We start from the raw sequence: 19,804 nt of genomic DNA, 5'->3' as shown, positions 1-19,804 counted from the left end.
ACTCCTAGTTCTAGATATTAGGTCAGAAGTTATAAAAATGTATACAAAATCCACCCTTGTCTGAAAGGGAAGAAAGTCCAAGGTGAAATTGGCTATGGTTGGAATAGACATGAAATACTCCTATGAGGTTCTCAGAAGACTTGAAAAAGACCGCATGTCCACACCTAAAAGCACACACAAGGGCTGACCTCTTTTGACACCTTGAATTTGTTTCTTTGCCACACTGATAACGTGGCTCTTGGAAAAGAAGCTAAACTATGGCACAGCGTCCTGTGACACAGTCACCTGCTTTCTGTTAAAGCAAAGGTCCTCAAACATTTTAGCTCTGAGCCCCCCTACCAAAAATATTTTGAATACAGTCCCCTGCTTCAAAACCTTAAGGAAAGACCTGGGGAAGTGGGAGCGGCAGGAATGAGTGCAGGGGGTGGGGATTATTCAATCATTTCAGTGGTACTTTTTTCAGAAACTAATAACTCACACTAAATGGGAGACTTTTAAAACAGCGAATACATTAATTAACTGAAATAGACAAAAAAACATACTCGCTTTCGCTGGGTTCTTGTGACCCCCTCAGGCTCATGGGCCACAATGCAGCTGCACCTTCTGCACTAATGATAGCTGCAGCCCTGAGTAGCCTACTATCCCCTATTTCTCTTTCACCTCTTCCCTCACCAAGACTCTGTGTCCCTTTCAGAAACAATAAGCTCCCACATGTTGTCCGCATCTTTGCAGCATGGGTGCCCTTAACACAAACGCTTTCCTGCATGCCTCTGTTGGAAAGTAAGACAGTCATAACTGTGATAATTGTGCAGAGGGCACTTCACACTCCTGGGTCCTGGTGCACTGCATTTGCCTTAATAATGAGAACTACAGCCTTGTGAATTGGACAGTTTCCTCTGCCTCTTGTTAACCCCTTGCCGGCCATGAACATAATGTAGATGTGAATGTTGGATAAGCCATTGGATTTTGAAGATTTACAAGTGTTTTGGTGAAACTCTGGACGAACTATTGAGTTTGGACTGTTGAAATTAATTTTGAATAAACGCTATTTGAAACGCAAGGAAGGACTTTATACATATGATATCATTATAATTAATGGGTTACTATGTTGTTTGATACACCTATGTACTAGTTCATGGAAATTATAATGTTACACGTGTGCCATTACTTATTATTTTGTTGGATAACCGTTAGGGTTATCGTATAGGGTTTTTGGGGGTTGAAACCTTGGTTTTGGGCACCGTGTATATTTATATACACATAGTCTGAATTGGGAATAGTAGCGCCATTCACTCACTACGTCACCCTCCTTTTCATATTCAATGTTATTATTGAGAGTGGGCAGCACCATATTCTCATAGTAAAAAGTAGAAAAATAAAAGTTGTATACAACATCATGGAAGATAGAATGAAATCAGCGGAGGAATTATTTAGGAGTCTGGATAGTGGATACACAGTGCGACAAGCAACAGGTAGTGGGAACCGTAGGAATAAGGAGGGTCTTAAGGATAAATTCATTAGATTGGAGAGGTTGAAGAAAAATGAGATGTCTAGGTGGTGGGATGCAATCACATTGAAACAATATAAGAAATTAGATAGGATTCCTAGGGGACTAAGATCACATATTTTTCCCACATATGATGATTTAGATGTGGATTTATTGATAAAATGGGAAGAGGAACTTAAATCCAATTCAATGAAACTGATGGACATTCTAATAGAAAATGCTGAAAGAAAGGTTGTGAAATTACAATCAGATATAGACATGTTAGAAAAAGAGATCAATGAGTTGAATTTAAAAGAAGCAACTGATAAAAATTATGCCATTCTAAATGATGTAATTATGGAATTTCAGGATGAAATTAAGCAAAGGAAAGCTAGAAAACTGAAGAGAGACGAATTAGATTATCTGAATGGTAGAGTATTTACTTTTTCACGCAAATATGATCATTTGATAAAGAATGTAGTGTCCACAGCTGAGTCTAGTAACTCTATAGACTCAGCATCAACATCTAGGAGTAGCCTGGCGACAAATATTAGTGACACTGAAGCTATTGAAATGCATACCGGATCTGATACACAAGGGGTTGGTTTTTTACAGGAACTGAAAAGAATAAAACAGGGCAACTGGGAGTTAAATCAAAAAAGAAATTGGGTAGGAGGACACAGAGAGGGAAAAGAGGAGGGAAAAGGCGATACCTATTTGGGTATGAAGACAAGTTCACGGGACAAAAAGTCATAAATGTAAACACTGATATTGAAAACAATGTGGTTAACTTGTCTAATAAGCAATTATCCTCTGATATGGTACTACTTTTGAACAAAGGATTGGGATTTTGTCCATCGTCCATGGGGAATATATGTAAATCTAAAATTGATTTATTTAAGTTTATTTCGAAAGTTTAAATTAAAGAGATATTTTGATTTACGTACAACAGATATAGAAATAGCCCCACAAGTTAAAGCGGTACACAGCAATTTATCCATTGAAGATATTTATGATACTGTAGCACTGATGACGATTACTGACTATGAGGAGTACCCAGTAACGACATCTACGATTTTACAAGATTTAAATGTACCTTCGGACACACATGTTACTAGTGGTTTAAGACGAAGATCTACTTGGATACCAAAATCTACAGTGGACAGTAATATTGAGACTTTCTTTAAACTAGTATGGAATGATCTGGATAAAGAGGAGATGAAGAAGAAACAATGGAGGAAACCCAATTTGAAGCAAGAGGAATACACTGCACTAAAGACTTTGAAATCTGATGATGATTTAATTATCAAGAGAGCGGACAAGGAGGGAATAAAGTTATCATGAATCGCATTGATTATGAACAGGAATTTTATGCACAACTGAGTGATACTAATTGCTATGAAAAGCTTTTACATAATCCGATATCAACACTGACAGGGAAAATAAATAGAATGTTAAAAAGCTGGAGGGATAAGAATTTACTGGATGAGGACGAATTTCTTTATCTACAGGTGTACCTCCCCAAATTTCCATGTCTTTATACATTTCCAAAGATACATAAACAGTCCAAATTTCCACCAGGGAGACCCATAGTCTCGGGTATAGGGGGCCCCACTGAGAGACTTTCAGAATTTGTTGATATATTTCTACAGCCATTTGTCTCTAATTTACCTTCACACATCAAAGATACCAAACAGATATTGAGCCTGTTATCAGATATCCAATGGGAACCAGGTATGATTATGGTAACCTTGGACATGGTAGCACTTTATACTAGCATACAACATGATTGTGGAATGAGAGCAATAGAACATATCTTGAATAGAAGATCAGCGAGTCTATTGGATCACACGCATATGTTGTTGAGCATGATTGATCTCATACTCAACAATAATTACTTCTTGGTTAAAAAAGACTGGTATAAACAAAAACAGGGAGTGACAATGGGTTCTAAATTTTCACCCTCATATGCTAATTTGTTTATGGGGTGGTTCGAAGAAAACTGGGTGTGGGGCTCAAAAGCAGCGGAATGGTATTCACATATCCTTTATTGGGGGCGATACATCGATGATTGTCTCATGTTATGGACAGGAGATGTGGCAGCATTAGAAAGTTTTTGCAGTTATCTTAATGGGAATGATGTAAATATTAAATTTATTTACACATAAATATAGTGAGATCCGTATAGAATTTTTGGACGTAGAGCTCTTTGTAGAGAACAACAGAATAGAGAGTAGATTATATCGAAAGCCGACCTCTTGCAACACTCTATTACATGCAACGAGTGCGCATCCTAAGCATCAGATAGAGGCCATACCGCTAGGAGAAATGGTCAGAGCAAGAAGAAATTGTAGCAGAAAATGTGATTTCCGTAAGGCCTTTAAGGATATGGGACATAGATTTAAAGTTAGAGGCTATTCGGAGATGGTTATACGTAAATCTCAAAATAAGGTTTTTAAGATCTCCCGCCCACAGACATTGTTGCCAGTGACACGGAAAGATAATGAGATTAAGAAAAATAGTACTCAAAGGATGAGGATTGTTCTAGATTATACGGAGATCTCTCAAAAATTGTTGAGAATTATGAAGAAACATTGGCCAATACTTACTCGGGATGAGACACTTAAGAAATATATTGGTAATAAACCAGAGGTTTCGTTCAGGAGAGGGAATACCCTTAACAGTATTTTGAGTCCTAGTTATTTATCTGATGTGACCAAATCAGACTGGCTTAGTGCACGTAATCGAGGCTTCTATAAATGCGGTTCATGTGCAATGTCAAATGGGCGTGGCAAGCTAAAAAAGAATTTTATGATAGAAGTGGTTGTAAAGTAGACATAAAGTCACATATAGATTGTAACACCAAATATGTGGTCTATATGCTCATCTGTAAGTGTGAAAAAATCTATGTAGGTAGTACGATACGCCCGCTTAAGGTGAGAATCTCAGAACACTGGAGAGCAATCAGGCAAGAAGATGAACGATATCCGATAGCTTCTCATATGAAAGCATGCGAAGCACAAGGGATTCATAAAGAATTTAAATTTTATGTTTTTGAGTACTGTGAATTAAACCCACGGGGTGGAAATAGAGAACTGACCCTACGGAGAAGGGAATCGATCTGGATCATGAGATTAGGGGCTGTGGAGAGAGGATTAAATACAGATTATGAGATGGAATACTTTCTTGGCGATAGGTAAATTAAATATAGGAGAAGAGTCATAATAAGATAAGTATAAGGAGAGATATTGGTGGAGGATGTAAGTAAACTGGCAATTAAATATGGAGAATAGAAATAGGGAGACATAATACAATGGTTTAATTTAGACTTTTAGAATGGGAATTGTTTCTATTTTAAACATACATTTCAGTTTTGGATTATTAGTCGTGAATTTGGCCATATTGATTGTAGGAATATGGGATCTATATTATGGTTTATTTTCACTCTCTTTAGAGTATAATTTAAAAACTACACCGAAAGAGATGATAATAATTTATTTTAGGTGTAGGGTGTGCTCTGTTTAGTAGTGCAAGATAATATAATGAGAATTTTGGTCATTTAAATAAGGTGTATCATAAATTAGGTTAGAATTTTGTGGCGAAAAGTTATGTAAGAATAATTTGTTTATAGTTAGCATAGAGATAAAACATAATTTTGACGTAGATTGATTTAATATACATTTTGACACAATAAGGTCCTAGTAGGAATACATATCTGACCATTTGCATAAATTGCATTGAACGTATTAGTTGTTTTATTTCTTTTATTTCTTCTATTCATTTTTTTTTACACGGACGTACATAATAATTTTATAGTCCGCTTTCTATCTTTAGTGCTACCACTGAAAACAGGTATTTGTACAAGAAGTTAAGTGCGTTTTCTATTTCCTTGACACGGACGCACAAAATTCTGTAGTCCGTTTTCTATTTCTACTAAAATATCCTGTAGTCCGTTTTCTATTTCTACAAAAAAAAATGTAGTCCGTTTTCTATTTCTACTATTTAATCGAGGCTTTTAAATAGGACGCGAAGAGAGGGACTCGGTTTAGATTGTGGCATGGTGGCGTACTCGCCGAGAGGTCATAACTTCACACAGGTAAGATACAAGACCCAGTATCAGCTATATTGTATATTGGACTTTTTGAGACTTGGGAGATAACTTATTTGGAGTTTATCTCATGGCAGATACCACAGGAGGCAAAGTCGTGGATACAAGATATATGTGATATATGAAATAATCATGTTGAAATAGGTGAGCATTTTGGGAAATCCAAATAACACTATAATATACATCTGTGGAAGAATGTGAGGTATATTAAATAATTACATATTCCCCATTTATTTTTTTCGCCACATATGTAGATATATTGTAATTTTTTAAAAAAAGAACGAGTTTTCAAGATAATGAAGAAGCGAGCAATATTGAAAATATAAAGGTATATAACATATATCTGATCTGAATGCACATTATGGTTCAAAGTTTAATGGACATGAGGGGTTTAATTCTGGATATACAGCACCTTTGGGGTGGCTTTTCTAAACTTTTATGAGCATGCTTTACACGAGGGACACCTTAATAATAATATTATCTTACTGTAATACGTATTGAATCTAATTTCACCTAATATTTTATACTTTAATGAAGCAATTTAATCTTCTTACTCTGCTTCATAATTAATGAGATTGTGTCATAAAGGGACATTATGAACCACTATAGATTAATAACTTGCATGGTTCCCACTACATGATTGGGGTATGTAGGTACACTATTAACAATAAGACCAAGGGAGTAAAATAGATGTTGAAAAATTATCTGTTATGTATGGAAATATTATTTTAGGAGGTCCTGAAGAAATCCTAGGGGCACTCCCCGGATGAAACACGTGTTGACGGACAAGCAAGTTGAAGGTTTTGTTTTTTTGGATATGTAGATGTGAATGTTGGATAAGCCATTGGAATGTGAAGATTTACAAGTGTTTTTGTGAAACTCTGGACAAACTATTGAGTTTGGACTGTTGAAATTAATTTTTAATAAACGCGATTTGAAACGCAAGAAAGGACTTTATACATATGATATCATTATAATTAATGGTTTACTATGTTGTTTGATACATCTATGTACTAGTTCATGGATATTATAATGTTACACGTGTGCCATTACTTATTATTTTGTTGGATAACCGTTAGGGTTATCGTATAGGGTTTTTGGGGGTTGAAACCTTGGTTTTGGGCACCGTGTATATTTATATACACATAGTCTGAATTGGGAATAGGAGCGCCATTCACTCACTACGTCACCCTCCTTTTCATATTCATGGTTACGTCCATGGCTTCGCCTCTCAGACGCCACGGACGTAACCATTATGTCTGGTTACCGGCCCTCGGGGAAGTGATTGCGCTCCCTCCGAGGGCCATGCCTCCAACCCCCCCAGGTCAGGGCTGGAAGGGGAATGGCCATACCCCCACCCCAAATAAATGGGGCCAAAGTTGTTCTGCCCACCAGTGGGCAGATGGGGCAATTACCCACGATCCACACCTCGGGGGGAGCAGAAAGTCTACTAGATGCCATGGAATTACAAAAAAACAGAAATAGTGGGGTGGTGGCTCCCAACCAGTATGGGCCTGGTTATGCCCCCACCCAAACTGAAGAGGGTAATAGTCTTTCAGCTCTCCCCCTGCGCACTAAAACATCTTATCTCAATGCAAGCAAGAGGACATTTGATTATTTTGGGTTTTGGTTTTACATTTGGGCCATGAGACCTTGGTAACTCTCCAAATCGTCCCACTTGGAATGGCGAGTGCTGCACTTTTTTGATTTTGGGACGCTGCCATGTAGAAAAATCCACAAGACCTAGACACTTCTGAAAACTAAACATCTGGTTGATTCCAAGGTGGTGTGCTTCACATGCACCCGCACCATTTTCTTACCCACAATGCCCTGCAAATGTCCAACTTTGCGGGAAATCACACATTTTTCCCACATTTTTGTGATGGAGCCTTCCGGAATCTGCAGGAATCCACAAAATTCCTACCACCCAACATTGTCTCATCTATACCGATAAACATTCTGCTGCACTTGTCAGCCTAAAAACTTTTTTTTTTCAAACTGCCCTTTTGGATCCTCTTTGGTTCCCCCTCAATTTTGACATTTTTTTGGCTCTTCCCTGTCACGAGCTCTTGGCCCACCTACACAAGGGAGGTATTATTTTTGCCGGGAGACTGAGGAGAACGTTGGGTGGTAGGAAATTTGTCCCAGTGCGGTGATCCCACACAGAAATGCACGAAAAAAGTGATTTTTTTAGCAAAAGTTTAGGTTTGCTAAGGATTCTGGGTAAGAAAACATTAGGGGATCCACGCAAGTCACACCTCCCTGGACTCCCTCGGGTGTCTAGTGTTCAGAAATGTCTGGGTTTGGTAGGTTTCCCTAGATGGCTGCTGAGCCCATGACCAAAAACTCATGTGCCCCACTCCCCAAAAAAACCTAGGTAGTTTTGTATTTGATAATTGTGATGTGTCCAGATAGTGTTTGGGGGCATTTTCTTTCACGAGCACTAGGCTTAACCACACAAGTGAGGTACCATTTTTATCAGGAGACTTGGGGGAATGCTGGGTGGAAGGAAATTTGTGGCTCCTCTCAGATTCCAGAACTTTCTGTCACCGAAATGAGAGGAAAAAGTGTTTTGGGGCCAAATTTAGAGGTTTGCAAAGGATTCTGGGTAACAGAACCTGGTCAGAGCCCCACAAGTCACCCCATCTTGGATTCCCCTATGTGTCTAGTTTTCAGAAATGCGCAGGTTTGCTAGGTTTCCTTAGGTGCCGGCTGAGCTATAGGCCAAAATCCACAGCTAAACACTTTGCAAAAAACAGCTGTTTTCTTTGGGAAAATGTGATGAGTCCACGTTGTGTTTTGGGGCATTTCCTGTCACGGGCGCTAGGCCTACCCACACAAGTAAGGTACAATTGTTATCGGGAGACTTGGGGAACGCTAGGTGGAAAGAAATTTGTGGCTCCTCTCAGATTCCAGAACTTTCTGTCATCGAAATGAGAGGAAAAAGGGTTTTTTTGGCCAAATTTTGAAGTTTGGAAATGATTGTGGATAACAGAACTTGGTCAGAGCCCCACAAGTCACCCCATCTTCGATTCCCCTAGGTGTCTAGTTTTAGAAAATGTGCAGATTTGCTAGGTTTCCCTTGGTGCCGGCTGAGCTAGAGGCCAAAATCCACAGCTAGGCACTTTGCAAAAAACAGCTGTTTTCTTTGGGAAAATGTGATGTGTCCACGTTGTCTTTTGGGGCATTTCCTGTCACAGGCGCTAGGTCTACCCACACAAGTGAAGTACCATTTTTATCTGGAGACTTGGTGGAACGCTGGGTGGAAGGAAATTTGTGGCCCCTCTCAGATTCCAGAACTTTCTATCACCGGAATGAGAGGAAAGTGTTTTTTTTGGCCAAATTTTGAGGTTTGCAAAGGATTCTGGGTAACAGAACGTGGTCAGAGCCCCACAAGTCACCCTATCTTAAATTCCCCTAGGTGTCTAGGTTTAAAAACTGCACAGGTTTGGTGGGTTTCCCTATGTGCCTGATGAGCTAGAGACCAAAACCTACAGCTAGGCATGTCCGATTTCAATGTAAATATGTGATGTGTCCATGTTGTGTTTCCTGTTGCGAGCATTAGGCCTACCCATGCAAGTAAGGTACCATTTTTATCGGGAGACTTGGGGGAACACAGAATAGCAAAACAAGTGTTATTGACCTTTGTCATTCTCTACATTTTTTCCTTCCAAATGTAAGTCAGTGTGTAAAAAAGACGTCTATTTGAGAAATGCCCTGAAATTCACATGCTAGTACGGGCACCCCGGAACTCAGAGGTGTGCAAATAACCACTGCTTCTCAACACCTTATCTTGTGCCCAGTTTGGAAATACAGAGGTTTTCTTGATACCTATTTTTCACTTTTTATATTTCAGCAAATGAATTGCTGTATACCTGGCATAGAATGAAAACCCATTGCAAGATGCAGCTCATTTATTGGTTCTGGGTACCTAGGGTTCTTGATGAACCTACAAGCCCTATATATACCTGCAACCAGAAGAATCCAGCACACGTAACGATATATTGCTGTAAAAAATCTGACATCGGACAAAAAAGTTACAGAGTAAAACGTGGAGAAAAATGGCTGTTTTATTCACCTCAATTTCAATATTTTTTTTATTTCAGCTCTTATTTTCTGTAGGAAACACTTCTAGGATCTACACAAATTACCCCTTGCTGAATTCAGAATGTTGTCTACTTTTCAGAAATGTTTAGCTTTCTGGGAACCAGCATTGGTTTCACACCCATTTCTGTCACTATCTGGAAGGAGGCTGAAAGAACAAAAAAAAGGAAAAAAGGGGTATGTCCAAGTAAAATGCCAAAATTGTGTTAAAAATTTGGGTTTTGTGATTCACGTCTGCCTGTTCCTGAAAGCTGGGAAGATGGTGATTTTAGCACTGCAAACCCTTTGTGGATGCCATTTTTAGGGAGAAAACCACAAGCCTTCTTCTGCAGCCCTTTTTTCCAATTTTCTTTTTTAAAAACGAAATGTCTGCTGTATTTTGGCAAATTTATTGGTCTCCTTCAGGGAAACCCACAAAGTCTGGGTACTTCTAGAATCCCTAGGATGTTGGAAAAAAAGGACGCAAATTTGGCGTGGGTAGCTTTTGTGGACAAAAGGTTATGAAGGCCTAAGCGCGAACTGTCCCAAATAGCCAAAAAAAAGCTTGCCACCTGAGGAGGAAAAGGTCTGGCAGCTAAGGGGTTAAACCAGCCCTCCCGTCCTCCTTTTTGACACCTTCTGAGGCCTAGGTTAAGGTGTCTGCTCTACTTAAATTTTTCTGTCTCTTGGGCCATTTTTCCGATGACCGAAGGAACACTGGCGCAGCAGGGGTGCACTGCGCCCTAATACAAGCTAGGTATGATAGTACAACAGCCATAATAGGGGTTCAGTTGGACCCTAACACCTCTGGGCCCCAATGCCACAGCACCTGCAGCACCAATGATACCTACTCCCCTGCACACTCCACTGGGCTATCATTCCTATGCCTGAGCCCAAAGCAGACTTTGTGTAAAAAAGGGAATAAATACCCAGAGCTTTCTCCTTTGTTGCTTATAACCAGGGTCTCTCGAATTAAGTGATTGTGTGGCTGCAGTGTTTTTCGGCACAACTATAGATTTGCCAAATTTGCCACATAATTTGCTTTTTCTTGTAACATAATTTAGTCAATGCAGCTGCATAAACTGGCTCTTCCCAGCTGCATAATTCCAGTGGCTCTGCTTATAACCTGTTCCCTGTGCAGCAAAGGTGATCGTGGCCTCAATGCTAACGAGGAAAATGGCTCCTCACGACCTAATGCTAGTAACCTCATGTGCTAGTAACAGATCCATAAATGGGGGTGAAGTGGACCCCAAACCACTTCCCAGTATAATGGTAGTGGTAGCCCTTGAAACAAGCATTTACAATGCAACGGGTCTCGCGTTTGCTCATGTTAGAGCTGATCGCGTTGTAAACTCCTAACCCGACTTTTCACCTATCGGGCAAAAGGGCATTTATGTACGTAACCCGAAAAAGTTAAATTAACTATGTAAAGCGCTCGACTTCTGCCAAGCGAAATCACGCTCGTAAATTAGAGAAAAAGAAGTCCACGAGCCCGATGGAAAACAGCGAGCCTCGCATGTTTTCTGTACTTGGTCGCTGCGCTCGAGGAGGGCTAGCCACCGGAAAAGGCATGACGTATGCGTGCCTTCAACTAATGAAAGCAAGCAGATTTTATTAAGCAAGCCCACGAAACAATAAAAAACACTGACGTGAAGTTGACAGGGCTCCGAGCCCTTTTCTGAACACTAAAGAGTCTCGCTGCGATACACATGCGCGAGCGCAAGCAACGCAGGCTCGACCCTAAAAAAGAGCCTGTATTTCTCAACACATTCTGCAGACCATCTCTCCGAGGAAATGGGGAAGCTCTGTTTGACCATTTGTAAACAACAAAATTAGACCCCATGCACCACTCCCTTCTCTGGGCCATCTCTGTGATGCTATCTATTGATTTGACTGCTTTCCTCTGTCTCCGGGGTCATTACTCTGAGGCCCCAGTGGTCCGGACGATCGGGCCACTGAATATGACCCCTTGGGCCTCCACCCTGTCACTCAGCTCATCTAAAAGGTCATCTGCATATAAACAGAGGTCGAAGTTGGCCCGGTGTATGGGGACCATGGTGCCAGTGTTTTGTTAAAAACAGCCATTCAGAATATGGAATGGGGATCTTGAGGTTCCTCTGGGAGCGTAAGGGAGTTGGTCTAAAGTGCTTTCATTTATGGAGTCACTTGAAGCATCATGATGCTAAGATTTATCATTTTTCAAGGTAATGTAAGGATGCTGAGTTTTGGAAATTGGCTTTTTAATAGACATAAATGATTGCACTAGGTACAGTCTGGTTAGCTATTACTAATATGTTTTCTGTTAAAGCTCTTGTTTTATCGCATACACTAACATTTAGCGCAACACCCCATCCTTAAACCTATTTATTCGCTCACAGTGGAATTCATTTACACTTGTGTTATTAGTGTGTTACATTCTGAATACCCAGTAACTGGTGTACAACGTTGCAGTACCTTATTTGGTATGATGTTTGTACTTTAATAATCTCAGAAATAAAGGCATATGTGTTTCAGGCTAAATATTTACAGTTTAGGAGTTGTGTAATGCATGTAATTCTGCCTCATAAGCTACGGCCAGTCTGGTTGTAAGCACCTCCACCCACCTTACTCTCTATCCAAAATACTCAACAATGCGAAGCCAGCTCACCCCAAGCGGTCCCTTCCGTGCGCTCCCAATCACGTTCACTAGGCCAAAAACTATTTACATGCAAAAACACACACAAATCCAAACCACGAACAGTCACCACCAAACCAAAACACCTACTCAAGTTAGATGCAATCAGTGTTATTGACTGGCACACCCATAAAACGCACAAAGAAAATCCGCACTCTCTGAGTCCCTCAGCTACACTACACTTATACATAGGTTCCCCGGTACCACTACCACACCCGGAAAGGCACCCTTCTACACCCCACACTCTCTCACACGTATTAACCAAACACCCCCACGCAGAGCTACTGCCTCACATGTTGTGCTTGAAATGGAAACATTAAAGTGCAGGTACTCTGTGGCAAAGTACCTGCTTGTTTCCGAGAAGTGCCGGTACTCTCCAATTAAAAGTATTACGGCCCTTATTTATACTTTTTGGTGCAAAGCTGCACTAAAGCAGTTTTGCACCAAAATATTTAGCACCGGCTTGCACCATATCTGTGCACCAGCTGGGCACCATATTTATGGAACGGTGCAAGCCGGTGCAAAGGGTAGGCTAGAGTAAAAAAAAAGACTTTAGTCGAGTGGGGCTGGCGGTATAGAAAGGGGTTTAGCACCAAAAAATGACTTTAGGCAGGTTAGAGTAAAAAAAAAAAGACTCTAACCAGATTAGCGACATTTTATGGTGCTAAACCTATCATGGCACATGACTCCTGCCTTAGAAAAGGCAGGAGTTATGCCCACCACCCAAATGGCCAGCACAGGGGACAAGGGTCCCCTGGGCATGGCCATTACACCCTGTGCCATGTATGGGGGCCCATTACAGGGCCCCCTATGGCACTTTAAAAAATAAAATGCAATACTTACCTGTACTTATCTGTAATTACCTGGGATGGGGTCCCCCATCCTCCGCAGTTCCTCCGGTGTGGGTGTGGGTGCCTCTGAGGCCTGGGGAGGACACCTACAGGCTTATTCCATGGTGTTCCTCCATGGAAATAGGCCCACATCTCCCCTAACACCTGCCCTGACGCCGGAGTTAAAAAATGGGGCAAAGCAAGCTTTGCCCCATTTTTTGACACCTCCTCCCTCCTGTGCACCATTTGTACGGGAGTATAAATATGGCATTTAGGCCATAGAGTAATTTTTTGCACAGGAACGCCTACCTTGCATCTCATTAAGGCCAGGTAGGTTTCCACTTCCAAAAAATGACTTTAACTCCATAATTTTGGTGCTAGACGGGTCTAGCACCAACGTATAAATATGGAGTTAGTTTTGCACCGAATTAGAGTAAAAAAATATGACACTGATTTGGTGCAAACAGAGTATAAATATGCCCCTATGTTTTTCTTGGGATGTGCAGGTGCTCTCCCTCTCAAAATAAAAAAGTGCCGGTACTCAGTACCGGGCAGTACTGGCCCATTTAAAGCACTACTCACAACCAAAGCTAACCATTGAAATGAAACACTAGTCCCACAACCATATGATCCTACACAACCCTTCACGTGAGCCTACACCACACACACACGCAAACACTGCCAAAAATGACTGCGCCCTGGAGACATGAGATGTCTTCGATAAGTTTTCGGTTGGGAAGAGACGCTGCTCCTGTCCCATGTTCCGTTCACTAAAAGATGCTTCCGAAGGGAGGTTCTGACACCGGCCAAATCTTCATTGGTCACCAGGTCTCCTGCTGACACATGTAAGAAGGCGCGTGGGTGGTGTTTTTCGTACTTCAGGCTACCGTACTTATCGCAGTTCGAAGTGCAAGCATGTTTCTGAAGCGCATGCACATCATTTGAGGGAGGCCAGCCGCTCCTCGTGTCCTTCGATCACCGTCTTCTTGGCGCGCTGCCACTTCTGCTGGTTTGAGGCCGCTGAGGCTCAGGGGAGGGCGCCTGGCGCCTTCCTCACCTGCGCCCTCCCGGGTGTCAATGGGTCGCTGCCGTACGTGCGTCACATAGTGTTTGAATTAGTTTGTGCGAGTGTGAATCATAGCTCCCCTGGGCCTCTAAGCGCCGGCGAGGGAACCCTCGAAGTGGTTGAACCACTCCCCCCGATTACTCTCCTCTTACAGTCGTTGCTGTGACTGCACACTGGCAACACTGCAAGCAATTGGAGCACATGGGCGTAGATACCATTAGTGCAGCAGGCGCAGTACAACCGGGACCCCAAGAGGGGCCCACCGAGGGGTGCACTGCTCCCAAATTATGGCTGACTTTCGCTGCCCAACTATGGGTCTCACAGTCAATTTTGCTAGGCCAGTAGGGGGAAGGGAACAGCTATAGTGCTTAATTTGTAATACATTTAGTGCCAGGGCCCTCGTCTGCCGGCCACTGCAGCTTGCACCGTACCAACACAAATACCAGCCATCACACTCCTGTAGGTCTTAGAATTAACCCTATTCCAGGCACACAACACTGTCAGGATGGCTTGGCCAGCAGGTATTAATCATTTCCCAAGTATATTGATGTAATAAACAACTGTTGTAATGTTCATTTGTACATTAGACAGAGAGCTCCACCATGTGGCAGACTGCCATAAGTGCCCTGTTGACAATAAAGTGCCAGTATCAAGCCCCGGACACCACCGGTTCATATAAAGCACTGGGTAGCTATCAGTACTGCAGCAGATGCTGTGGCACTGGAGCACAGAAGTGTGAGGGGCCCACATCATCCTAAATTAGTGGCTGCTTTTTTAATACAAACAAGGGGACGTGGGCCCCATTACCTTGCTTGCATTATGGCTTACGTCTCCCTGGATATGCTACTTGTCACAACACCCTTGATACGCCAGACAAAGTGGACTTGTGCAATGGTAACAGTGCAGCGTTGCTACTAAATTGTGACCTTCCTGCGCCTCCTGGAAGATTAGGAGCATGTGTATGACCAAGAAGGTAAGTTTAAGCGCAGAGACCTTCGTAGAGATCTTAGGTGTGTCCTTAGAGCAGACTCACAACTAGAGCGACAGAGAGCCAACCTGCACTGCATCTAGGCCAAAAAAAGGATTGGCAGCCAGGAAAGGGTGAAAATTAATGGAGAACTATATGGTCTCTTCTAATTCATGTTTCTTTTGGTCACTGGTGGTTGCTGCCACTGAACCCACAGTTGAAGCTTCAACTCCTAAAACGGCAGAGATGGCTTAGCATGTGTTTATTAGTGAAATAAAGAAAACCACGGCACATCGCAGGATGCGACGCCACTCACAGACAGTTTAGAAGACAGACCGGTTGCAGACTTACCATGGTCTCTGGACTCTCATATCATCCATGCCACAATCTGTATATTTTCTTACATCCTTGAAAATTGGAGTCTGTTAATACATCCATAACCTCTATATCCTAAAAGCCTAGAAAAAGTCAATGGTGACGAAACACGTGTCGGCTGTTTTCTTACAACCATGAAAATTGTATTGGCTTTCAAACCACTTACCTAGTGTGTTTCATGGGATCAGGGGACTTGTTTCCTGATACATTCACAAAGGAATAAATGGATTTCACTTTGATCCTGCGATGTGCCGTGGTTTTCTTTATTTCATACATGGACTGTGACCTTTCTTAGGTAACAGCTTACACACCCTGTGGCTGGGTGTACAACCACTTGAGCACTCGCTTCTTCAAATAAGACTTTCTCATCATGAACTTTTAACATTGAAGGTAGCAGAAATTTTGGATGTGCGCACCACTCATACACAGCCACAATTGTCGATGGCACATGTGTTTATTAGTGACCTGTTTCCAGGTCCTAAACAACAGGAGTATGACAAATTTCCTAGCTTTCGTAACAGAAATGTTCAGTTCTGTTTAGGACATGGTGGCAAGGCTTATGCTTATCTTTCTCCACTTTATTGAACAGCAGCCCATAAACAAGGCCAACTATAAAACTACAAATCCCAGGAAACCTGGGGAATTAGAACAGAAAAGAAATACACAATAGGAATAAGGCTGCATAAAATAGCCAATCCACAAACAGTAGTCCAGCACACCGTCCATCCTTTATTTTTCCTCCTTCTCTTTCTGAGCGCGAGCCACGCTGTGATTTGATCCAAGCCGTCCTGTTTGACCGTCTCTGTTCCTATTAAAGGAGGCTAGTTTTAAAATAGAGCATTTAAAATGAACAAGTACAGTACCTCTTAGAGGAAGAAACAGTTGTTATATCAAATAGAACAGATACATAAAGAAATTAAACCAATAATCATTATTAAACATTAGTTAGGTGATTAGTACTAGTTACAGTTTTTTTTTTTTTTTTTTTTTTGCTGAATGGCGATAAACAGGGTGGGAGAATCCTTTCCTCTGTGTCCCTAATAGAATTGAAACTTTCTGTTACACCAGCTAGGAACTTTTTCATTCTATATCACGACCGGAGGCGAGGATTACGCTAGTTCAAAGCTTATCCACCACCAGATAAGCCATATCAAGAACTAGTTTGAAATAAAATATCTTAAATGTAGAATCTGAAGACCGGCCCTCGGCATTTATGATGTCCTCTAAATGGGTACCAAGAGTGAACACTATAAAAGCCCTGGCTCCCCATGTGGAATGCGTGCCAAAAAAGGATAAATCGATACCAGCTTCCAGCATCACACATCGAACCCAACGGGCAATCGTAGGTGAAGAAACTGCATTACGTGGTTTTCAAAGAGCAATGAGGAATTGACACGCCCCTGGAGGGAAAAATTCAGAAGACATTTGTTCATATGCTTTGAGGCACTGAACCACACAAAGCTTTGGGAAATCTGGAAAAGTAAGGTACAAGTAAGGTACAATATCACTGTGGTAATGGATTTTGTTCTTCTACCTACGGTAAAGGAAACTCCAGAAGGAGAACAAGACATGTTTGAGATATCCAGAGCATGGACATCTGAGACCCTTCTGCAAGAAATGAGGCAAAGCAGCATTGCTAACTTAGCTTACAGTTCCTTTCTGGACAAGAACTGGTTGGGCTGCCAAGACAATAATAGGTTTAGCACTCAATTGACATCCCAAAGGGCTTAATACGGAGGTTCTGGAGAAAGGGAAAGCCGGATACCACAAAGGAGATGACAAATAAACAGATTTTCTCCTAAAGGGGAGCCATCCATCATAGAGGAAACAGCCGAAATATCTGATCTGAAAGTATTAATAGAGCGATAACCTAAGCCCTACGTGGCTAGGCTGGCTAGGAAATTCAGGACATGCACTACAACTGCGTTCACAGGATTGAGACCCCGTCGCAGACACCAATGAGACCATCGAGCCCATGTAGATCTGTAGCGTTTAGAGGTACTGAGAGCCCATACCTTTTTACAAAAGTTCTTCAGCTTGTTGCGAAAGGCCGGGGACTGACCAACGTCCCCTGAAATTCACCCGCTATGAGCGATAGCGATCCAACCAGAACCATCTGAATAGTATATTGTCTGGATTGAGGAGAAGAGAGGGAAACGGGGGGGATCCCAAGAAAGTTCCAGAAGAACTGGAAACAAACTTGAGACCTCCAAATGGGTGTAATCAGGACCAAACTGGCTTACTGACGTTGGACTTGAGCGGACATTTGAGGGATCATCGCAAAAGGTGGGAAGGCGTAACCACTCTCCTGACTTCAGTCATGGAGAAAGGCGTCCGTGGCCGCAGCCATAGGATCCAGTTTTCAGCGGAAAAACCTGGGAATCTGGTGATCCAACCTGAATGCAAAAAGATCCACTGAGAAAGGACCCCAAATTTTTGGGAGGTATGAAAAAATGCTTGGATGAAGTTTCCAAAGGCTGGAATCCCAGAAATGTCTGGAATGAAAATCTGCAATTTGATTCTCCAGACTAGGAAGATATTGGGCTGTGACCGAAATCTGGCAATCCAGACTCTATTGCCAAAAATTTGTTGCAAGATCGGACAGAGTCTTGGAACGGGTGCCTCCCAGGTGATTTATATAGCTTACCACTGAGATGTCCATTTTTAAAAGAACACACAACTGAATTGAGTTCTTGGTCCAACACCTGACTGCAAGAGAGCCAGCCAAAAGCTCCAGTTTATGTGTTTATGTGTAACTTTTGTTCCTCCGGTGGAAAAATCTCCACACCTGGTGCCCCAACCTAACCTGATGACGTCTGAGTCTATGATCAGGTCTGGGGCACAGCCGAAGATTGCTCTTCCATTCCAGGCTCCCATGTGAGAAAGCCACCAAGCAATCTCTTCACGTGAGTCTTGCAATAGGAGCACTGTTTGAGAGTACATCAGACCTCTGCGAAGATAAGCAGCCTCTAGATGCTGAAGAGTTCGATAATTGACGAGTCCAGGGAAGATGGCTTGGATAGAAGAAGAAAGATGAACTATTTGCCAAAGAGACACTCGTCGTTTTGCCAGAGTCTGCCGAGGCTCATGATGTAGTTTTATAACCTTGAGTGACGGAAGACTTAAGAGTGGCTGCAACAGAATTTAAGATAAAACCTAAAAAGACTGCTTCTTGAGAGGGAACGAAAAGGGATTTTGACTCATTTATGACAAAATAAAGTCACTGATGCAGGTCAACTGTCATCTGCAGTTGTAAAGATAGCTTCCTGAGACACTGAGCTAACAGAAGCATGTCATAGAGGTATATCATTAGGCGTATCCCCTGCGCCCTGAGGTGTTCCACTACAGGTTTGAGAACCTTGTGAATCACCAAGGTGCTGAGGATAGTCCGAAAGACAGGGTTTTGAACTCAAAAGTTTGGTTTTTCTAGGTAAATTGCAGGAAACGCTGTGAGGTGGAAATATGATCGATCCCTGACCTCCGTCGGATTTGTCGACCAGGAAAATGTTGCAGATGAAACCGCAAGGGTGTGACACCATGGGACAAATAGCGCCCTTGTCCAGAAGCATCTCAACCTTCTTGTCTATTAAAGCAATCTGTTAAGAGGAAAACTAAATGGGACACGAAAGGCAGTGTTGAATGGGAGTGCCATAAAACTCAAGCCAAAAACCTTTGATAGTTTGTAAGACCCATGCATTTCTTGTAATTGATTCCCATGCCTGGGAAAAATTTGCCACACGGCCCCCTACTTTTAGAAGGGAAGAAGGGATAATACTTACCAGAATAGGAGGCACCTGAAGACCCTTGATCACCTAAACCTCAGAAACGACGGCCTCTTGTGGGACAGAAATTGGCAAAACAGGCCTGATCTTGAAATTGGACTTGTCGGGAGCCTTGTCCTCTGTAAGAGTGAGCACGGACGGATGAGCGGCCCCTAATTCGACTGGCCCCATGGAAAATACAGGAGGGTAAGAAGATTTTAATGAATGATTGCACCTTATCCAATGATGTGAGGGTATTCACAAACTTTCCCAACTGTTTAATGAAGGGCTCGCCAAAAAGTCCACCTTGAGCTACACCCCCTGCTTTAGAATCAGTGAGATTTCCTATCTTAGAGTCTACTTTAATTAACAAAGAGTGACAGTGCTCAGTAGAAAGGGCACAATTTGAATTTCCAAGGTAAATTACTGCATGTTGCACCCAACCTGATAGGAT

At 42.0% G+C, this 19,804-nt stretch overlaps 1 long non-coding RNA gene across 1 annotated transcript in view; it reads right to left on the bottom strand.

Moving 5' to 3' along the window:
- Window positions 1-16,083: 16,083 nt before the first annotated feature.
- LOC138247213 (uncharacterized) overlaps window positions 16,084-19,804 on the bottom strand; it is a 63,779-nt gene continuing 60,058 nt past the window's right edge. Inside the window, exon 4 of the long non-coding RNA XR_011194366.1 lies at window positions 16,084-16,397. This is a non-coding gene — a long non-coding RNA (uncharacterized lncRNA). The remainder of the gene's footprint in view (window positions 16,398-19,804) is intronic.

This window comes from Pleurodeles waltl, chromosome 7 (assembly GCF_031143425.1).
Source record: "Pleurodeles waltl isolate 20211129_DDA chromosome 7, aPleWal1.hap1.20221129, whole genome shotgun sequence".
In the NCBI taxonomy this organism is placed as follows: Eukaryota; Metazoa; Chordata; class Amphibia; order Caudata; family Salamandridae; genus Pleurodeles; species Pleurodeles waltl.
Note: the sequence above shows the minus strand (reverse complement) of the source record. Positions and strands in the feature narration are given on the sequence as shown.